Genomic DNA, 21,541 nt, shown 5'->3' with positions numbered 1-21,541 from the left:
GTTCTCCATTTTTTTTGGCTTGTTTATTTTTCTCCTCTTTACTCTTTCGTAAATTGTTTAGTTTTTCATTTTGCTTCAGAAGTATATCATTTTTCAATGATTCTGTATTTTGATATATTTCTTGGTTGAAACTGAAAAGTCTTTGCCCATCTATTTTCTTCCTCAGCTCATCCCTAACATTTTCCATCTGTTTTCCGACATTTTGTGATATTATTTGTTGTTCTTCTGCTAATCTCTCAACTATGTTTAGCGAGACTTTATGTAACAGTCTGTCGATAGAATCTTGGAAATCTTTATTTCCGCTTCCTATGTATATCTTCAGTTTCAGTCGTAGACCTGATGGAACGATCCCCTCCTCAACACATTTGTTCAAGAAACTGCTGTGAAGGCTGCTTTTCATTTGTTTTTCAGATAGTTTCAAGAAATATATCAAAAAACAAAATCATTGAAAAATGATACACTTCTCAAGCAAAATGACAAACTAAACAACTAAGCAGAATACAATTATGAATTGGCCATCCGTTTTCTATAAAGAAGTTGTAAGTCTGTTCAGACACATGATTTTTCGGCTTGACACATCTTCTCAATTCAAAAAAGCGGCATCAGCCAGTACAACCTCTACATCGGCAGTAAATACAGGTTCCCGTGTTATCCTCAGCTAGGTTGGCTTTAGGGTTACGACATGTGCAATGGGCCTCAATACAAGGAAGACAGCAGAGGTCTTTCATGACCCTGCTTCTTCCATTTCGAGAAGGGAATTGTATCTGCTTTATTCTTCTCTAAAGCGTACTCGCACAACTCTCTACTAATGGTGTCGCTGGTACAGGGCAAGTCGCACATGTACCTGGATTTATGTTGATCAATATGAAAAACTGGCCAAAGCGCTTCACTTTTCTTTCACCACCTTGAGACTTTTGTTCGGCCGCTTTCATTTTGTCGTCTTGCTCTAGGCCTGGATTTATCAACTCATGTCCTTCTGCAGAACATTTCCTTATTGTCTTAAAATTAAGCATCGTTGTACGCTTTGCACTTAAACTTGGAGCCAATATGTGCACTCTATAACAGTCACCCGTCTCAGAAATGTTTGCAACAGTGTTAATCAGTGTGCATCAGTAAGAAAGAGTATCATTGCATCTAAAAATATGTTTCTTTTATAGTGTCCCCTTACCATTGTCGGTGTTTAGTTCTATTTTGTAAATAAAACCAAATATACATCAAACTGACCAATAGTAAACCTGTTCAAGGATTAGTAGATACGCCATACTGCACATAACATATGTTGTACTAATGACACCCTATTGTTAAGCATCCGGCATGAGTAGATGCCATACGAGAAAGTGAGGTGAGTATGTGCCTAAAAGAAAATTGTGAACCTAGTGCCAAAGAAACAAATATATATAACGTATACTAACTGTAAACATGCAATATTGTTAATAAAACACATTTAGTAGCAAAATTGAAATCTACTCCCGACAATTCATAACACGTAAAAGAAAGATATTTCTGACATTTCAATAAAGTATGTATGTTGTTGTTGTTATTGTGTTTAACGCCATTTTTCAGTACACGATCGGTTATACATGGCGGCTAGTATTAATGGTGGAGGAAGAACCCGGGAAAAGCCCGGAAAGAACCACCGACCCACGAGAAGCTACTAGCAAGCTTTCTTACATACCGACATAGGCTGAATCCGAGACTCGAACCCATGCAGGCAGAGGTAAGCTGGCAGTGATGCGTAACGGAAAGCGCTTTAGACCACTCGGCCACGCGGGGCCCGTGTATGTATGTATGTATGTATGTATGGATTCATGTATGTATGTATGTTTGTATGTGTGTGTGTGTGTGTGTATAAGACCACGTGACATTTGAACACAGCAATGTATCAAAGTCAATGGAAACAAGTAGATTTTCCGATTCAAATAACACATATTTGGAAGGAAATATCTTGATGCATTCACTGATACACACGACTGATGTATCCCTTTATCAAAGAATGATTGAAGGTTGTAAAAATGTAAAATATTAAAAGAAATGCAAGACGGCTCAATCACAGTCAATGATTTAAGAACACAAGCGTGTTTTCCTGCATACAAATAATGTGGCGAGACATTCGCTTACTCCCAAAATGACCCCGTTGGGAACATGCTCATATGCCCGTTTCGGGAACTGTCCTGCGTTTGGCATACTTTATGTCCTTCATTCAGCGCAATCATCAATAAAATGTACCAGACATGGCGCAGTAAAATAATTTGTCATGATATATTATCTAGATACCACCGATATCACAGTTCATGCAGATAATATATAAATATTGCATGGAGAAGGAGACTGATGTGATGTCATGTGATTTGGATTTGTAACGTACCATTAACAATTTTACAGTCATATAGCTACAATGCCTGCAATGTGGCAGTTTACAGTGATGCCTAGCACTAGGGCATCATGCCGCAGACATACAGCATGATGTCCCACCCAGTCACATTATCCTGACACCAAGCCGACGAGTCTTAATACTAACCTCTTGATGCAGCAGTAGTAAATGGGGTCACCCTAGCGACAATGGGAATTAGCATTACAGAGACCCCTGGGTCACTCTAGCGACAATGGAAATTTAACATGGAGAAAAATCGTGGGTCACTCTGGCGACAAGGGAAATTTAACATAGAGAAAAATCGTGGGTCACTCTGGCGACAAGGGGAATTGAACATGGAGAAAAATCGTGGGTCACTCTAGGGACAAGGGGAATTGAACATGGGGAATAGAGTCTGGGTCTGTCTAGGGACAAGGGGAATTGAATATGGGATTTTTTTTTTTTAATTTTTTTAAATTTAAATTTAAATTTAAATTTACAAAAAGGGGTAGGCAATGGAAAGGCTATCTCTTTTCGAGAAATATGGCTGGCCCTGAAAAGGGCCTTTGGGTTTATGTTAATATTAACATAGATGGCATCTGTCACATCTTCTTCTTCTTCTTCTTCTTAAACTCCTTCTAACTGCCGGTCCATACACAAGTACCCTCTTGAGACATCCTTGTCTTTCTATGTAAACTCTCCTCATCCATTGACTAGTATCTGTCCTATCAACAACAGTCCACTTGGACCTGACATACATGAGCATGTCCGTCCTAAACATCATGGAAGACACAAGGGTGGATGACTCAACTGTGGTCCACATCTTGAAGCGACGAGAATAGGTGAATCAATGCAGTGAACTGCGCTTATTTATAGGTACAGGAAGGATTGAAACGGATTGAATTCATTCACCAATCCGAACACGCGTTACAAAATTCAGTCAGCTCGCATCCAATCCGAAGAGAGCAGTCTGTGACGTCACGTGGTCTATATAGATTCGTTAGCGCTTGTGTGCAGTCAATCTATGCGACAGTGATTCAACATGACGGAAACTCAGAAAACGATCCATTGGGGTGCACCAGCAGGGGAGACTGCCCAAGGGAACCCGGACTTACTTTCAGAAGAGGTACATTGGGATTTTGTGGATTTTCTTACCTCGCAAGAATTTGTTCCGGAACCTTCGTTACCTTCTTCATTACCGCAAGTGGAGAATTTTAGACAGAGACAGAAAGAAGAATTGGAGAAATTTATGCAACGACAAAAGGAAGCGGAACAAGCTTTTCTCCTACAGCAACAGCAACAGCAACAAGAAGAGGTAAGAAAAAAACAACAGCAACAACAGCAAGAAGAAGTAGCAGCAAAGAAACAAGAGGGTGAAAATCAAACGGCTACGGTACTGTTGGACATTTTAGCGGAGTTAAGGAGTCTGAAACAAATGTATCAGACTTCTTTATCACGACCGAAGAGAATACGACCTTCCCGAGCTAAACACGCCAACCCTGTGACTAAGCCTATCGTACCACCCTTAGTGATTTCAACCCAATCATCAGAAGTAGGCCTTGGCCGTGGCAAAGGCTTAAGGCAGTTAAAGTTGATTGGTTAAACTCACCCCTACACCAAAAAAGGCCCTTTTCAGGGCCACCCACATTTCTCGAAAAGAAATACAATTTCAATTTGCCAATAACTCAAAAATAAACCCCACCCATTTTACCCTTATAGTACGTGTCTGTGTATGAGTGCGTGAGTGTAGCTTCTTATTTTAAAATCAAAACTCAAAGACACTTACCTTATATCATTCATGTATTCTTCTCTCCATTTTTTACAATCCAATCCACAATTCACAACACAACACTTTAATAAAAAGTTCATTGACTTCTTCTTTCTCCTTATTTAGTCTCTCTGTTTTTTGAATTTCTTCACCGTCTTTTCCTCTTCTTTCTCCTCATTTTCTTCCCTTCTTCTTTTCTTCTCCTGTTTTTTTGCCTCTTGTAAATAGAATTGTCTTCTTTCTTCCTCTTCTTCCTCTGAAGAATCCCTCTCTTCTTTCGAAGAATCCCTCTCTTCTTCTGAAGAATCCTTCTTTTCTTCTGACTCCTCTTGTTTCTTTTTTGGGCAATCTGGAGACCAATGTCCTTTTTCTTTACAATAATAACAGGTATCTTGACTTTTGTCTTTTTTAGCCCCTGTTTTTTTTTCTTTTTTGACGGTCTGGACACTCTGAAGACCAATGCCCTTTCTTCTGACAGATATAGCAAGTATCTTGACTTTTATCTCGAAAGGAAGGAGAATAGTCCGTCGGCTGGTCTGAAGAGAATTTTCTAATGACCCCTCGCAAAGCTCTGACGAAACGTTCCATCTGGGTAGTCTCTTCCATCGTTCTCCTCGGTTTGAGAGTGAAATGAATAGTGAAAGGACAAGACACACCCTTTTTATATACGCTGGTTTGCCATGACTATAAATTAGTCTATGGTGTTTGAACTTGAGTCATTTGACGTTTTGCACTCAAGATGAAACGATCCTATTCATTCGAGAAGAAAGAAGAAGAAGAAAGTAAGAGGCAGAAACGTGATCTATCGCCTCGTACCAGGGCTGAAATCTTGGCACAAATTCATGCCAGTGATTTTGAAGAGGACATGAGTGAACCAGAATCCGAACCCTCTAAACCAAGTTCACCACCCTTAGTCAACCCTGAAAAGTACTATTCCATTCGAGAGACGGAAAAGCGCTCCTCTAGAAAATTTAGAACCACGGCTTACACCTACACGGTGAAGTTTAAAGATTTCAAGGCCGACGTACCCTTGGAGAAAGCAGAAGGGTTTATCACCGAGATGTGGGATTCTTTGCTCACCGCACTCAAGCGACAATGTCAACCCAAAGAAGACGATCGCTTGACACTATCCATAGATCACGACGGTTTGAAATCCCCTGTTTGGATCGAGTTTAGCAGACCCGCAGAACTAACCCCTTCCAAAATCATGGACAAGATTCAACACGTACAACAATCTAATGACCAGTTTGACATCACCGATGGTAAAGCCACACTGAAAATGGCCCACGTCTCTCTTCCTCAAGGGACAGGACGCAAAAAGATGTTATTGGTGGACGACCTTCGCAACACCAAAACAAGTCTCGTCCGAATTCACAACCCTCAAGACCAGATGTGTTTAGCCCGTGCCATCGTGGTGGGACGAACCTATGCCAACAAGAACGACACGGTAGAATGGAAAAGAACCTGGAAAACTATTCAACGATCGGACCGAGCCAAACAACGAAACGAAGCAGAACTCCTGTTACAACAAGCCGGACTGTCCAAAGACACACCCTGTGGCATTCCTGAGATGCAAAAATTGCAAGATGCCCTAGCTCCACGCTACACCTTGAAAGTGCACCCTCAAGAAATGCGTGGGTCTCTGTTGTTTCGAGGCCAAGATTTTAAGGACGGAAAATACATTCATGTCTATCATCACGATGAACATTTCGATACCATTACCAGTATCACCGGATTCCTGGGATATGTTTATTATTGTGAGAAATGTGACTATGGTTATAACAATCGAGAGCAACACAAACATTGTGGATGGAAATGCCCAGGATGTTTAGCCTCTCCACCCTGTCTGAGCGAAGAACCAGTGCCTTGTTCAACTTGTCTGCGCACGTTTGTCAGTCCTACCTGTTACCAACAACATCTGAAAACACAAGGTTCACAGAAGAAATGTGCTTGTCAACTGCTGAGAATGTGCCCTACCTGTGGACAAGGCATACGTACCAATAGTACCAAGGCACACGTATGTCGAGGAAAGAAAAAATGTCACATTTGTCACCACATCGTGGACTTGGAACACGAATGCTACGTGCAAAAATACCAACCCCCACCAGAGAAAGAGGACGGTCACAAGAAGAAAGGCAATTTCATCTTTTTCGATTTCGAATGCATGCAAGAGACTGGCATTCACATTCCTAATTTCTGCGTGGCTCATCGAGCGTGCGAGAAGTGCATTCAAGAACCTATCTTCAGTCATTGCCCTCACTGCAGCAAGATTCCTGGAGGACGTGAAAAAATCTTTCGGGGACCAAACACGTTAGCCGATTTTGCCCAATGGGTCTTAGACCCCATCGACAAGACGTGGAGCCAAGAGGACATCGAACGTTACGGAGATTGTCATCGTCATGCCACGGTGATGGCTCACAATTTCTCCGGATACGATGGACAGTTTCTTCTCAGATACTATACGGAACAAGGCACCGAACGTCCTAAAGTCACATTGAACGGAGCCAAAATCATTTTCATGCAAGTGGGACAAGTACAGTTTAAAGATTCGATGAGTTACTTGGCCATGCCTTTGAGTCGAATGCCTAAAACGTTTGGAATGACAGAAATGGCTAAAGGGTACTTTCCACACTTTTTCAATACGGAAGCCAATCAACATGCCGTTCTACCCCATTTACCTGAGGCTCACTATTACGACCCCGACAACATGCGTACCGAACAACGAGAAGCTTTCTACGCTTGGTACCAGGCTCATGCCTCTGACCCCTTCGACTTTCAGGAAGAAATGTTAAAGTATTGTCGTTCCGACGTGGACATTTTACGGCGTTGCTGTGGAAAATTTCGAGAACTGTTCATGGAACACGGAGGGGTCGATCCTTTGAAAGAAGCTTGCACCATTGCCAAAGCGTGTTCCTTAGTGTACCGCCAACGATTCATGCCTGAAAAGACCGTGGCTGTCATCAGTCCTCAAACGACCCACTATGTCAAGCGTCAATACTCGGTCAAAGCCCTACGTTGGTTACATTACTTGTGCGACAAGGAAGACAAATGGATTCAGCATGCCCGCAACGGAGGAGGCGAAAAGACCATCGGAACGTATTCGGTAGATGGCTGGGACTTAGAAAACCCCAAGATCGTGTACGAGTTTAACGGTTGCTTATTTCACGGATGTCCCGTCTGTTACCCTGACCGTGACACTAAAAATCAGTTTTTGCAACGAACCATGGAAGACTTGTACCAGGACACTTGTCAGAGACGCCTAAAGTTAGAACAGCAAGGATACCAAGTGGTGGAAATGTGGGAACACGAGTACGATCACCGTTTGAAAACCGATCCCGAGTTTAAACGCCTCGTGGAAAGTTACCAGTTCATGGACCCGTTGAACCCGAGGGATAGTTTGTACGGAGGAAGGACCAATGCCACCTGTTTGCTGTACCAAGCCGACGAAGAGAAAGGAGAAGAAATCAAATACTTGGACGTGTGTTCGCTGTATCCCTACGTGTGCAAATATTGTCGCTTTCCTGTAGGGCACCCGCAATTGTTGACGGAACACATCGACTTGAAAAACATTCGACAATACGAAGGCTTGATCAAGTGTAAAGTTTTGCCTCCCACGAACCTATACCATCCCGTCTTACCTCACCATTGTCAAGGCAAACTGATGTTTCCCTTGTGCCGTACTTGTGCCGAAACATGCAACCAAGACCAGCCTTGTCAGCACACCCAGGAAGAACGCACCTTGACGGGAACCTGGGTCAGCGTAGAATTGTTCAAAGCTCTGGACATGGGATACCAACTGTTAGAAGTGTACGAAATTTGCCACTTTCCCAAGACACAACAGTACCACAAGGGTGACCCTACTCAGAAAGGCATTTTCGCCGACTACGTGGATGCCTTTTTGAAACTGAAACAAGAAGCCAGCGGCTATCCTTCCTGGTGTCACACTCCCGAAGACCAAATACAATTCAAAGAGAAATACTACGCACAAGAAGGCATCTCTTTAGACCACATCGAAAAAAACGAAGGCAGGCGATCGTTTGCCAAAGTGATGTTAAATTGCTTGTGGGGTAAAATGGCACAACGACCGTGTTTACCCAAGACGGAATATTTGACAGAACCTTCCCGCTACTTCCAGATGATTCACGACAAAACCAAATACATGAAACACGTGGACGTCGTTCGAGAGGATTTGATCTTGGTCAATTACGAAGAAGATCTGGACTTTGTACAAGACGACCCTTTTGGAAATGTCATCATTGCGGCTTACGTGACAGCTCATGCTCGCTTAAAATTGTACGAAGCTTTAGAACTGTTAGAAGAACGCGTCCTGTACTTTGACACGGACAGTTGCATTTACATCCATCACCCGATTCAACAGCACCCTGACATCGAAGGAGACCGTTTAGGAGCCTGGACAGACGAGCATCCCGACGACAAGATTCTAAGTTTCGTCAGTGGTGGTCCCAACAATTACGGCTACGAATACCGGGACAAACAAGGAGAAGTGCACACGACGTGCAAAGTGAAAGGACTGACTCTGAATCATCGTACCAGTCGAGTGGTCAACTTTGGGGTATTGAAAGAAGCCTTGCAATCGGGAGAGGATGGAAACTTTAAAGTGACCACCTATCAACCGAACAAGATTGTACGTTTACCCACTCACCACATCGTCAGTCGACCCTTGGAAAAAGTCTATCAAATTGTATACCAGAAGCGAGTGCGACTTCCCAATCACTTCACCTTACCGTACGGTCACGTCGGTATTGGTCTGTATATAAAAAGATCGATAGTTCATTGTTCATTGAAGTAACTTACCATGTCGTTAACGAAGAAGAAACCAGATTGGTTAGGAGTCAAATGTTGGACATCACCGAGACCAGAGTTTTGAGGCTTGGACACAAGAGGCGACCCAGTATGCACGAGAGTTATTCAAGGAAAAAAGTTACTTTTCAACCTGTATTAGTGACGGTGCCAGAAGAACCCGTCACCCAGGACAGGACTGTCGTGGACAGGCCTGAAAGACCCTTTCGGGAGGACACTTGTGTGACCTTACCCCTACTATAGAACTGGTTATAACTTTACCCAAAACATGTTGTACAGACACTTGTGTTTATTCCACGTTCATGGTTATCATGTGCCTTTTATTCTTGTACTTAAGCCTTTGGCTTTTATGTATTTTTGTCTTTCGTATTCATGTTTGAAACATTCAATAAACGTGTTCTGAAAAAGTATATAAACTCTTGTCTTGTTTGTTTTTCGTGTCACAAGTGACATTTCTCACACCATGGCTACCTCTGCTGTCTCTGCTCCCTCTTCCTCTACTGTCAAAGTCATCGACGAACACTTAGATCGTGCCAGTTGGGAGGCTTTGTATCTTCGCCATCCCTTTAACATGCTCATTGCTGGACCTAGCGGTTCAGGCAAAACCGAATTCGTCAAACGTTTGATCGAACATAAACATCATTTGATCGATCGACCCCCTCAACGAATCGTGTGGTGTTACAAAGAGTGGCAATCGGCGTACAGCCTCTTGCGAGAAAGTCAAGGAGATTCCATCGTGTTTGTGGAAGGCATTCCTAAAGAAGACGACGGCATCGTCTCTGACTCCCGTCTAACCCATTTGGTCATTTTCGACGACATGTTAGGAGAAGACGAAGAAGAAATTAAACTGTGGTTCACGCGCAAAGGGCATCACCGTAATGCCAGTGTCGTTTACATCACCCAAAATTTGTTTCAACAAAGTAAAGCCCATCGCACCATCAGTCTCAATGCGCATTACGTGGTCTTGTTTAAAAGCCCTCGAGATAAATCGCAAGTGCAAGTCTTAGCCAAACAGTTAGGAACGCCTTGGCTGACTCAGGCGTACGACGATGCCACTCAAACGCCACACGCCTATTTACTCGTCGATTTGAAACCTACGACTCCTGAGGATTTGCGATTTCGTACCCACTTGTTTCACCACTGGTGCCAAGACGGAGGGCCTGTCCTGTACACGTCTCCGTCCTCGACTTCATTTCACTCCCCATGAAAAAAAATCTATAAAAACCTCAGACCCTTTTTCGTCTGTCTCACTCTCAGTGCGAACATGACGTCCCTTCAGTCGCATCTTCCCGTCAAATTGATTCGTGCCTTGTATGGCATCAGTCGAGAAAAAGATCCACAAACACGAGCTCGTGTCTTAGAAGCTAGTCTCAAAGAAGTCTTACGATGGTTCACGGTGACGGCACGTCAATTACTCCAAGGAATCATTCAGATTCCTCATCAAACCCAACGCTTTTTCGATCGAAACAAAGTCGCTTTGGTCCAACTGGCCGATCCCCGCATCGACACTCAAACCAAAAAACAAATCATTTTGAAACCTGGAGGGAGCGGTACTCTAGGAGGGGTCATCATTCGCTCACTCTTAAGATGGGATCCTAATACCCCCAAAGTTATACCCAAGAAAAAAGTCCAACGAAGCCCCAAGAAGAAAAAGACCAGGTCCCCAAGGAGAACTTCTCCAGTGGCAGGACCCTCCTCTGACCAGACACCACCACCACCCCGGAAAAAGAAAAGAAGCCCCCAGAAAAAGAAAAGTCCACAGAAAACTAGTCGCAAGAGAGGCACTTCGGCCAGGACGCAACCTTACACTCGCAAACCACGACCTGCCACGGCGGTGACTGCGTCTCCGGCAGCTTCACGTTTGTCCACTTCTCCGTTAATGACACCCAGAACTGAAGAGTACTTGGAGACGTTGATCACACCAAGAACTTCTCCGTTGATGACCCCCAAAAGAACTTCCCCAGTGGCAGGACCTTCCAATTTAGTGGCAGTGGCTGCTGCTCACAAAGTACCTTCTCCCAAAATCAAAGTTCAAGAAAGATCGGGCATGTTACAAAGTTTACTGGATTTGTCCAAGCAAGAACTGGCTCGATTTAGTCCGTTACGTACCCCTGCACGACGTGTCATGCCTGTCCTCAAACTAATACGACGTAAAGACAATCAGTGGCGACGCGTTCCAGTATAAAAAAGGCCTGTGACCAAGTCGGGTATCAGTGTTTTTTGGTGCTCCTGAAGACTCAAAGATGTCACCCTCCAGAAAACCCCAAGGAAAGAAAAGGAAAGGACTGCCACCACGTTTAGCCAAACATGGGGACATGTTATCTGTCCTGTCCAAAGCTTCTCCACCCCTACGAAAAAAACTCATTCAAACAGCCTCCAAAGAGGTCATCGATACCGTGTGCGAATGTTGTTTGAACGTTTTGAAAGGCACGATCCCTTTGTCCAAACACCAGAAACAATGCTTAGGTAAACATCGTCACGTTCTTCGCCAAATGGTTCAAAAGAAAATTCCCATTCGTCAAAAAAAGAAGATGTTAGTGCAACGTGGAGGTATTTTACCTCTCTTGTTAGGCCCCATACTGAAAGGAGTCTTGGGAACCATGTTGGGAGGACTGATGGGAGCAAGATAAAAAGGCCTCGGAAGTTCCAAGATCTCAGAATCGACCCCTGACAACCCCATGGAAGGACGAAAACTAGCTTTAGTGCCTTACAAACGATGGATGGAATACCATCGTTGGCAAGAACAACACACCCCGCATTTACCTCCCAATCCCCATTTGAGCGAGATGTCCCAGTTACAACACGAATTGCAGTCCTTGATGGATCGCCAAGATTTGTCCGAAACAGAAAAATCGCAAAAGTACGGTCAGCTCTTGCAACGACTGCAACTCTTTCACCAGAAAGCTTTAGACGAAACAGCTCTACCCACTCTGAAAGATTTTAAGACCTTGATGAAACGTCCAGCACCAGTACCAGTACCAGTACCAGTACCACCAGTACCCGTGACCAAGACAGAGAAAGGAGAAGAAGAGGAAGGGTTTCAAACTCCTCCAGAAAAAGTACGCAAGTTAACAACACCACCTACCTCCAGAATTGGATGGATTAAAAAGATGATGGCCACCCCTTCTTCCTCACAAGAGAAAAAGAAAGTGAAGACAGAAGTGAAGACAGAAGTGAAACAAGAACCGATATCCCCCGCTCAGACATCCTTCTCCTCTTCGACACCTATTGCCGGCCGCACACGCAAAGCATTGCAATCCAAGAAAATACCCCAAGAGAAAAAGAGTAGCCTCCTCCAAGAGTGGGTGTCTTATTAACACACCAACCAACACACCAAAAATGGAAAAAGTCTTAGCCAGCATTTACTACGATCCCTCGCATCCTGCAGGTTACGCAGGAGTTCAAAAATTGTATCGTGCTGCCAAAACGCGACTGAAAAGTCTCCGTTTACCTCAAGTGCAACGATGGTTACAAGAACAAGCTACCTACACTTTACACAAACCCATTCGACGCAAGTTTGCCAGAAGTCGCACCCGAGTGGAAGGCATCGATCATCAATGGCAAGCCGATTTAGCCGATGTCTCTCATTTGGCCAGCTACAATCGTGGCTACAAATATTTGTTTTGTGTCATCGACGTCTTTTCCAAATTTGCCTGGGTCGTGCCCTTGACTTCCAAATCGAGCAGCGAGTTAGTGCGAGCCCTGCAACGGGTGTTGAAACAAAGCGGTCGTCACCCTCTTCGATGGCAAACGGACAAAGGCACCGAATTTCTGAACCAAGCTTTACAAAAAGAATTAAAGAAACGTGACATTCATTTTTTTACCACCGAGAATCCCGAAACCAAAGCCAGCATCGTGGAACGTTTTCAACGCACTTTGAAAGAACGCATGTGGAAATATTTTACGCATCGCCACACTCTGAAGTACATCGACATCTTACCGCACCTGGTGCAAGCGTACAACCAATCTTACCATCGAAGCATCGGACGTGCCCCGCAAGACGTGACTCCCGACAACGAAGTGTTGGTGTTTGAGCGTCTGTTTGGTACGTCCCCGACGAGGGCTGTCCCCGAGAAAAGTGGAATGTTGGCCGTAGGAGATTGGGTGCGCATTGGCAAAACCAAACGCACTTTCGACAAAGGTTACTTACCTAACTGGACGACCGAATTGTTTCGCGTCACTGGACGAGTGCATGGCCGTCATCCTGCCGTCTATAAATTGGAAGACATGAACGGAGAAGTGCTCAAAGGAACGTTTTATTTGCCCGAGTTACAACGTGTCACCAAAAAAGAAGACGACGTGTACGACATCGAAAGCATTCTCGAACGCAGAACCCGTAAAGTGGGCAAACAACGTGTCAAAGAAGTCAAAGTACGTTGGAAAGGATATCCACCCAGTTTCGATTCTTGGATCGACGCTTCGCAAGTCATCGACTATAAAAAGAAGTGACCATCATGCCCTTTCACACAGCAGACGCAGCTACGTCGACCACTCCTCCTTCACCTAGTTCTTCTGTGCAAGATTTACAAAAACAACCCTTGTGGGTGTGGTGTGGAGAACGTGTGCCTAAAACGCAAATCGTCTTTTTCTGCCAAATCTTCGTGGTGTATTGTGTCATCGGGGCAGCCATCGCCAATTTGAGTTTGCAACAAGGAGACAAACAATTGTGGACCATTTTATTGAGCAGTTGCATCGGTTACCTGCTTCCCAATCCCTCCCTGAAATTCACCTCGAACGGGAACCCCGGGAACCTTGTGTCCAGTGCCAGTGCCAGTCACCACTTCAACCACAACCAGAACCCCATTTTAGACGGAGACACGCCTCTGACGTGCAGTAATATCCCCTCGGACAGCCACAGAACTCTGGAATTATGAGTCACCAAAACCAATTTTACTTAACCTTACCCAGTGACAGTTCCATGGAGGTGTTTCCCAAGAACACGTTGTGCTGTTACACGGCCAAATTACCTCAGGCCATCCAGTTAGATCACGAAGCCCATTGGGAAGTGGCTTTAGTAGAAATGATTCACCCGACCCAAGTCCTCAATGTCCTTCCCAATCAAAATTTTTTTGATGTGGAAGTTCATGACGAGCAAATGCAACAGTGGATGGATAGCAATGTCAAATATGACAAGAAAACCCGTACACAAAAGTACACCACCTATCACTTGTTCATTCCCCCAGGCTATTATTTTAGTGGTCAACATTTGGTCAGCACCATAACCTCCAGGTTTAATGTCGTGTTTCTGAAAGCTTTGGAGCATGTCAACAAAAATGTCACCATGGAGTACCACAAAACAGCTCGTCGCTTCTTGATGAAATTTGAACGGAGTAAAATCCTGTCCATTTTATTTTGTCCTGAATTGTATGACATGTTGGGCGGAGACATGGACATGAGAAAGACCATGATGAAGAAAAACGAATTACCCATCGTTTACGACAACGAGTCTTTTAGCAAGTTATTTCGTGCCCCGGTAGAACTGAACCAAGGACTGAATTTGATGTTCGTGTATTCCGATGTGGTGGAGTACAACGTGGTGGGACACACCTCCGTACCGTTACTGCGTGTCATTCCTTTCAAAGTGGATTCTGCCACGAACGCTGACGAGGAAGGTGGAAACACTTACCACGTCCACCGCGAATTTGTCCATCCTCACTATTTGCCTGTCAGTAAGTCGTATTTGGACACGGTCAACATTGCTATAAAAGGAGATCTGGGACAAAATATTCCATTCACCAAAGGAAAAGTCACGGTGAAACTCCATTTTCGAAAACGGTTCTCTCACGACTCTTAAGTCATGTATCCAGTGTACCGAGGGGTTGCTCGACAGCGAGGACACGGCTTAGGAGATATGTTAAAATCGGCCTTTCGTTCGGTGGCCCCGGTGTTGAAACCGATGGTGACACGCGGATTGCACGCCTTGAAAGATGCGGAACTGACGCAAGGCAATGAATTTCTCCAAAATGTCATCATCGACAAACAAAACCCTAAAGAAGCCTTCATGAGGGCAGGCAAAAATGTCTTGCTGCAAACGGGCAAAGACATTTTAGGCCAACGAGAAACACCTATAAATGCCCTGCACGCTAACGAGTCAGGCATTCAGCAAGGACAAGGCAGAAAGAGACGACGAAGAAAACACCCTTTCACCAGACTTCAAGCGAGAAAGGCCAAGAAAAGAAGAACCGTTCGAGACTTAGACGTTTTCGATTATTGAGAAAAGAGACAAAAAAAATGATGCACCGAGAATCTTGCGCTTGTTCCAAGACGGAACTGGATCTGTTTGCCATGCCCCCCACGATGATGACGATGCAAGAATCCCAGTGGGTGGAATTTCACCCCGTCTCCTCACTGACCGATTCCGCTCCCATCGAGTTTGAAATCAAAGGACAGCCCGAAGATTACATCGATCTGAATAGCAGTTACTTGTACCTGAAAGTCAAAATTCTAGATAAGACTGGAGGTGCTATAGACGATGAAGCAGTAGCTCCCGTCAACAATTTCATGCATTCCTTGTTCAGTGGAGTGGACTTGTACTTGAATAACAAACTGGTCAGTAGCAGCATGGATACTTACCCTTATCGTGCCTACCTGGAAAATCTCTTGACGTACGAATAGATGCCAAGAACACTCATCTCAATGCCTGTGTGGTATGGGAAGCTGACGAACCTACCAAGTTTGAAATATTGGAAACTGATGAAAAGAAAGACAACAATGATGGATTTGTAGAACGAAGAAAGAGAATCACGGGAGCCGACACAAGTTTAGAACTGATGGATCGTTTGCATTTGGACATGTGGTTGCAAGAAAAGTATTTGCTGAACGGGGTGGATGTCCGCCTGAGACTGAATCGTAGCAGTGCCGCTTTCCATTTGATGGCTGATAGTGACGGTTACAAAACCAAAATCCTAGAAGCCAGACTCTACGTATGCCGTGTGGAAGTGTTACCTAAAGTGGGAAACGACATCAGTCAGACGTTGAGTAGAACGACCGCCAAGTATCCCATACGACGCGTGGAAGTGAAAACCTTCACCATTCCCAAGGGACAGCGATCCATGATCGAAGATCATCTGTTCCAAGGACAGTTACCCAAACGTTTGATCGTTGGTATCGTCGAGAATACAGCCTTCAACGGAGCTGCCGAAAAAAATCCTTTCTACTTTCAACACTTTGGCGTGTCCAAAATCGAAGTCAGTCGCGATGGCAAGACCTTGTGTACCCGACCTTTCGAACCTGACTTTACCAAGAAGAATTACTTGAGATCGTACTTGTCCCTGTACGAAGCCACCGGACAGTTAGGAACCAATACCAGTCACGGTATTACGTACGAGGATTATGCAGGAGGCTACGCTTTGTGGGCTTTTGATTTCACTCCAGACCAAGGCAGCGACGAGGGACATTTCCACCCTATAAAATCCGGCCAGATTCGTGTGGAAATTCAGTTTAAAGACCGAGACCCTGATGAAACGGTGAACGTCATCCTGTATGCAGAATTCGATAATACCATAGAAATCAACAGTTTGAGAGAAGTCATCCTAGATTACTAGAAACCATGGAAGACTGTTATCCCTCTTTACCTAGTGGAGAAACTTTCAGTGTTGGATTATTGTTAAAAAATGTTAGAGTTCTTGTTGTTTAGTGTTAAGTGATTTTTGAATTAAAAAATGTTGTGTTTTGAAAAAAATTGTTTGATGTTATATTGTTGGATTATTGTTAAAAATGTTAGAGTTGTTGTTTAGTGTTAAGTGATTTTTGAATAAAAAATGTTGTGTTTTGAAAAAAATGCCTTTGTCTTTTGTTTAGCTATAAGAATGTTAGATTGATGCTCTTTCATTTCTTACTATCCCTCTCATGACACTCACTAAACGTTGCGACTCAAAAACCGTGTGGGGGATGTTTTCCTTCACGTCCGCGCTTTAACTTTAAGAACCGGGTTGTTTCCAGTCTAACCATCCATTGTCGACTCATCCTCCTAAGAAGATGTGCTCCAAACTAGCTAAACTCAACGAAGCCTACGTGAATTTGCATAGGGTCAGACACAGTCTGATACCGAAGCCAGAAGAAATAGAGAATGTGAGAATGTTAAAAATCACTGAAGACCTGATAGAAGAGCTCTTCAGAGAAGAAATGAACAGGGAAAAAGAAGAATGGACAGAGAAGTACAGACTTCAGAGACAGCAGCAACAACAACAACAAGAGCAGCAGCAGCAACCTGAAGCTGACAGAGGCTTTGTCGATTGTCGTATCGACACCAAAGAGTTCTTCTTCTCTTTCCGAAGAAGCAGACCTATCGCCAGAAAGTCTATCCTCAGAGGACATCGCATTCTTAGAAACTAAAAAGAAGGCCATAGCAAACAAAAAAAGAAAACAGCCCTTTTCAGGGCTACCCAATACTCTAGAAAAGAAATAACAATCGATTTGCCAATGTGTGTAGGTAGAGTAGTGTGAAAATAAACACTAACTCTTTATTGGTAGTGAGAGTGTATGTGTTTGTGTGTTTGTGTTTGTAAGTGGTTAAGTAAGTTGGTATGGATAGTAGATTAAAATGATGTCTTTTTTCTGGTGTTTGAGGTGTAAATTTGGGGTTAGATTGGATTGCTTTGCGTATGTGGATAGTCTATTGAAGTGATTTATAAAAATTTTTAAAATAGTGATGGGTAGCATAAAAAGTGAGTGAGTGTTTCTTTTAGGTCCGCGCGTTGTTGTTTTTTGGTCATGATGTAGGTAAGATCAATTTTATGTTTTTAGGGGATGTTTTCCTTCACGTCCGCGCTTTCACTATAAATTGAAACTCGTTCGGCAGTCCAGCTACCCTTGTTGATTGATCAACACCAAAAATGAACACGAGACTGGAGAAACTGTTGGAACTTCATGTGCATCTGGAATATGCCAGGCGCATATTAAATGAACTGGCCGCGGAAGCCATTGTGGAGGAGGGAAGGATAAGAGAGGAGAAGGAAAGAAGAAACAAAGAAGAGGAGGAGAGAAGATATAAAGAAGAAGAGGAAAGAAGATACAAAGAGGAGGAGAGAAGATACAAAGAAGAAGAGGAGGAGGAAAAGGAGAGAAGAAGAAGAAATTTCAGAATCCCAGAGAGCGAAAATTGGGATTCTGAAGCGACATATCCTGCCTCTGCTCTCTCCCCCAAAAAGGTAAAAAGTAACTGGGGGACAAGATGTGTATGTGGCGCCAGGCCTGGAAGGTGCCACCATTAACCAGGTGTCCATGAAGTTCCAAAAAAAACAGCCCTTTTCAGGGCTACCCAATACCCTAGAAAAGAAATAACGATTGATTTGCCAATGTGTGTAGGTAGAGTAGTGTGATTATAAACACTAACTCTTTTTTAAGATAGTGTGAGGGTATGTGTTTGTGTGTTGGTGCTTGTAAGAGCTAAGGTATGTTTGTGGGAATAGTAGATTATGGGTTTCTTTATTGTTTCTTAGCGTAGGTGAAGAGTATAGTTAGGGTTCTGTAAGCGCTCACGTACGATTGTGTGGATAGTAGATTATGGATTAGTTTATTGTTCTTAGCGTATGTGGAGAGTATAGTTTGGGTTTTGTAACCGCTCACGTACGATTGTGTGGATAGTAGATTATGGATTTGTTTATTGTTTCTTAGCGTATGTGTTTGTGTGTTTGTGTTTGTGTGTTTGTGTTAGTGTGCTTGTGTTTGTGTTTGTACCCGCTCACGTACGATTGTGTGAATAGTAGATTATGGATTTGTTTATTGTTCTTAGCGTATGTGAAGAGTATAGTTTGGGTTTTGTAAGCGCTCACGTAAGATTGTGTGGATAGTAGATTATGGATTTTGTTTATTGTTTCTTAGCGTATGTGGAGAGTATAGTTTGGGTTTTTATTATATGAAATGAGAAAGTATAGTTTGGGTTTTGTTATATGAAATGAAAAAAGTAGGGGGATGTTTTCCTTCACGTTCGCGCGTTGTTTGGTCATGATCTAGGTAAGATCAATTTTACGTTTTAGGGGGATGTTTTCCTTCACGTACGCGCTTTAAGTATAAGAACCCACAGTATTCGTCGTTCAAACCATTCTGCAAAGAATAAGAAAGAAGATGGCATCTAACCAAATGGACAAAATACAAACATTACAAGACGTTTTAGACAACTTAGGAATGATGGAGCAGATGTTAATAAGACTGGTTGAAGACCATTATTCCTATAGTCCCCATCGTGTAAAGATGGAAATTAATAACTTAAAAAAGGTAAAGGACAAGATTAGTGGTGTCATGAAAGAGATAAAGGAGGAGAAGGAGGATGAAGAGGAAAGAATAAGAATAAGCAAATGGAACGAAAAGATTGAAAAAGAAGAAGAAAATGAGAAGAGGAAGAAAGAAGAGGAGGAAGAGAAGAAGAAGAAAGAAGAGCAGGAGAAAAAGAAAGAGAAGAAGAGAAAGAGTGTTGGAGATAAAATAAGAACTTGGTGGAGAAAAAGAAGAAATTAGAAGCAGAAGAAGAAGAAAACCCAAAGGCCCTTTTCAGGGCCAGCCATATTTCTCGAAAAGAGATAGCCTTTCCATTGCCTACCCCTTTTTGTAAATTTAAATTTAAATTTAAATTTAAAAAAATTAAAAAAAAAAATCCCATATTCAATTCCCCTTGTCCCTAGACAGACCCAGACTCTATTCCCCATGTTCAATTCCCCTTGTCCCTAGAGTGACCCACGATTTTTCTCCATGTTCAATTCCCCTTGTCGCCAGAGTGACCCACGATTTTTCTCTATGTTAAATTTCCCTTGTCGCCAGAGTGACCCACGATTTTTCTCCATGTTAAATTTCCATTGTCGCTAGAGTGACCCAGGGGTCTCTGTAATGCTAATTCCCATTGTCGCTAGGGTGACCCCATTTACTACTTGCAGCGCGCCAAGCGAGGCAGCTATTAGTATCAATTTTGAGAGTCTTTGGTTTGATTCGGTCGTGGATTCAACCCACGACCTCCCGCATCCGAGATGGAAATTCTAACCACTAGGCCATCGGAGTGGTGAGGGAGACTGAAATAAGGTTGCGGTTGCCCGACTGTTTTGCACATGTTTCACACAGCTAAATGATATTGTCATATTAACTACATTGGACAGTAAGAACCCAAAGCCCAACCCCTAGAGACGGACACCTAAATAAAGTGTTTTTTTAAAAAAAGCCTGAAAAGATCACCAGACGAAATTGTATACCTGCATTTGTGTATGAGTCTATGTGAATATTTAAAAAATTGCAAGATTTGTATTCGATTTCCGTCTTGCACGTTTCATTACTCACGTTACGATATCAGCAAGGGCTATAAACCAGTCTACAACTTAGTCATCAGATACTTCCCACGTTTCAGTCTTGAGTTGATTTTGTTCCCAGACATGCAGGTCATTTGCATATGATGGGCATTTATATTTCCGCAATCATGCAATAACATACATTTGGACTCGGAATAGTTTTCCATTTGGGGCTGCAGGTGGCCTAATATTCTAAGGCGACCGCCATTACCGATCACAGATATCACACCTCTGTCCGCATAGGGTTGAAACTCGTGCTCGAGGCATGTATTTGTTAGACAAAACACAGGTGGCAGAGAAGAGTTTGGTAATACGGACCCTGGCAAATTTATCTTTTAGCGCTATGATGTCTCGTTTTGAAATATTATTGCTTAGTAATAAAGATATGGGTATATTTGTGAATTAGGTGTTTCAGGCGTGTGTTGAGTATGAATTTGATGTGAGGTATGTATACCTTTCATTGTCACTTCACAGTATGTAGCCAGTGAAATGCCAATACTATGCAAGGTAGCAGAAGTAGCCCAATCAAAGCAGCACACACGTGTGTTCAAGACAAATACAATATCTACAATCGTCGTGGATGAAAATTATTTTGAATTGCATCAGGAATTTAAGTAAACAATGCATTTCAAACTTTTCGTCACACTATGAGCACCGGTGCTTTCGAAATGGTCTTTGGACGCAAAAAATGCATGTATATTACGGGAAAGCTGGCATACCTCGCAATCGTCTTACTGAACAACATTGATTTGTGCAAATAACAACGGCGTAGAAATTTTATATGTATGCATGTATGTATGTATGTATGTATGTATGTATGCGCATGTGTATATATGACCATGCGTGCACGGATGTATGCATCAAATGAGTCGATTCATGTATGCACCTATAGGTACGCACCTTCCTCGTTTGCTCAAACTTTGCTTCATGTATGCACACGTGCAAATGTATGTATATCCATGTATCCTTGTACATGTTATATATGCCATCACGTGTACACGTTCTTTAGTTGATGTGCATGCATGTATGTATGTATGTATGTATGTATGGATGGATGGATGGATGTAGATAGTTAGGTAAGTAGGTATATATGTATATAGGAAAATAGATACGTAGATTCGTGCGTACATATGTAGGCATGAACTAATTTATGAACATGATCAAAATTAGCTCATTCCGAAAATATATCAAGTTATGCGGTTGACAAAGAAACTCAACGATTAAATGTTTTTATGTGTTTTTATTGCAAAAATTATGAACGAATTTATATAGACGGATTTTGGAGATAAGTCTTAAAAATGGGCCCATTTGTATCAATGATATATCCGCTTA

Source organism: Sinohyriopsis cumingii, chromosome 14, assembly GCF_028554795.1.
Source record: "Sinohyriopsis cumingii isolate HCF-2022 chromosome 14, ASM2855479v2, whole genome shotgun sequence".
Classification (NCBI taxonomy): domain Eukaryota; kingdom Metazoa; phylum Mollusca; class Bivalvia; order Unionida; family Unionidae; genus Sinohyriopsis; species Sinohyriopsis cumingii.
The sequence above is the reverse complement of the archived record's forward strand: the minus strand, read 5'-3'. Positions refer to the sequence as shown.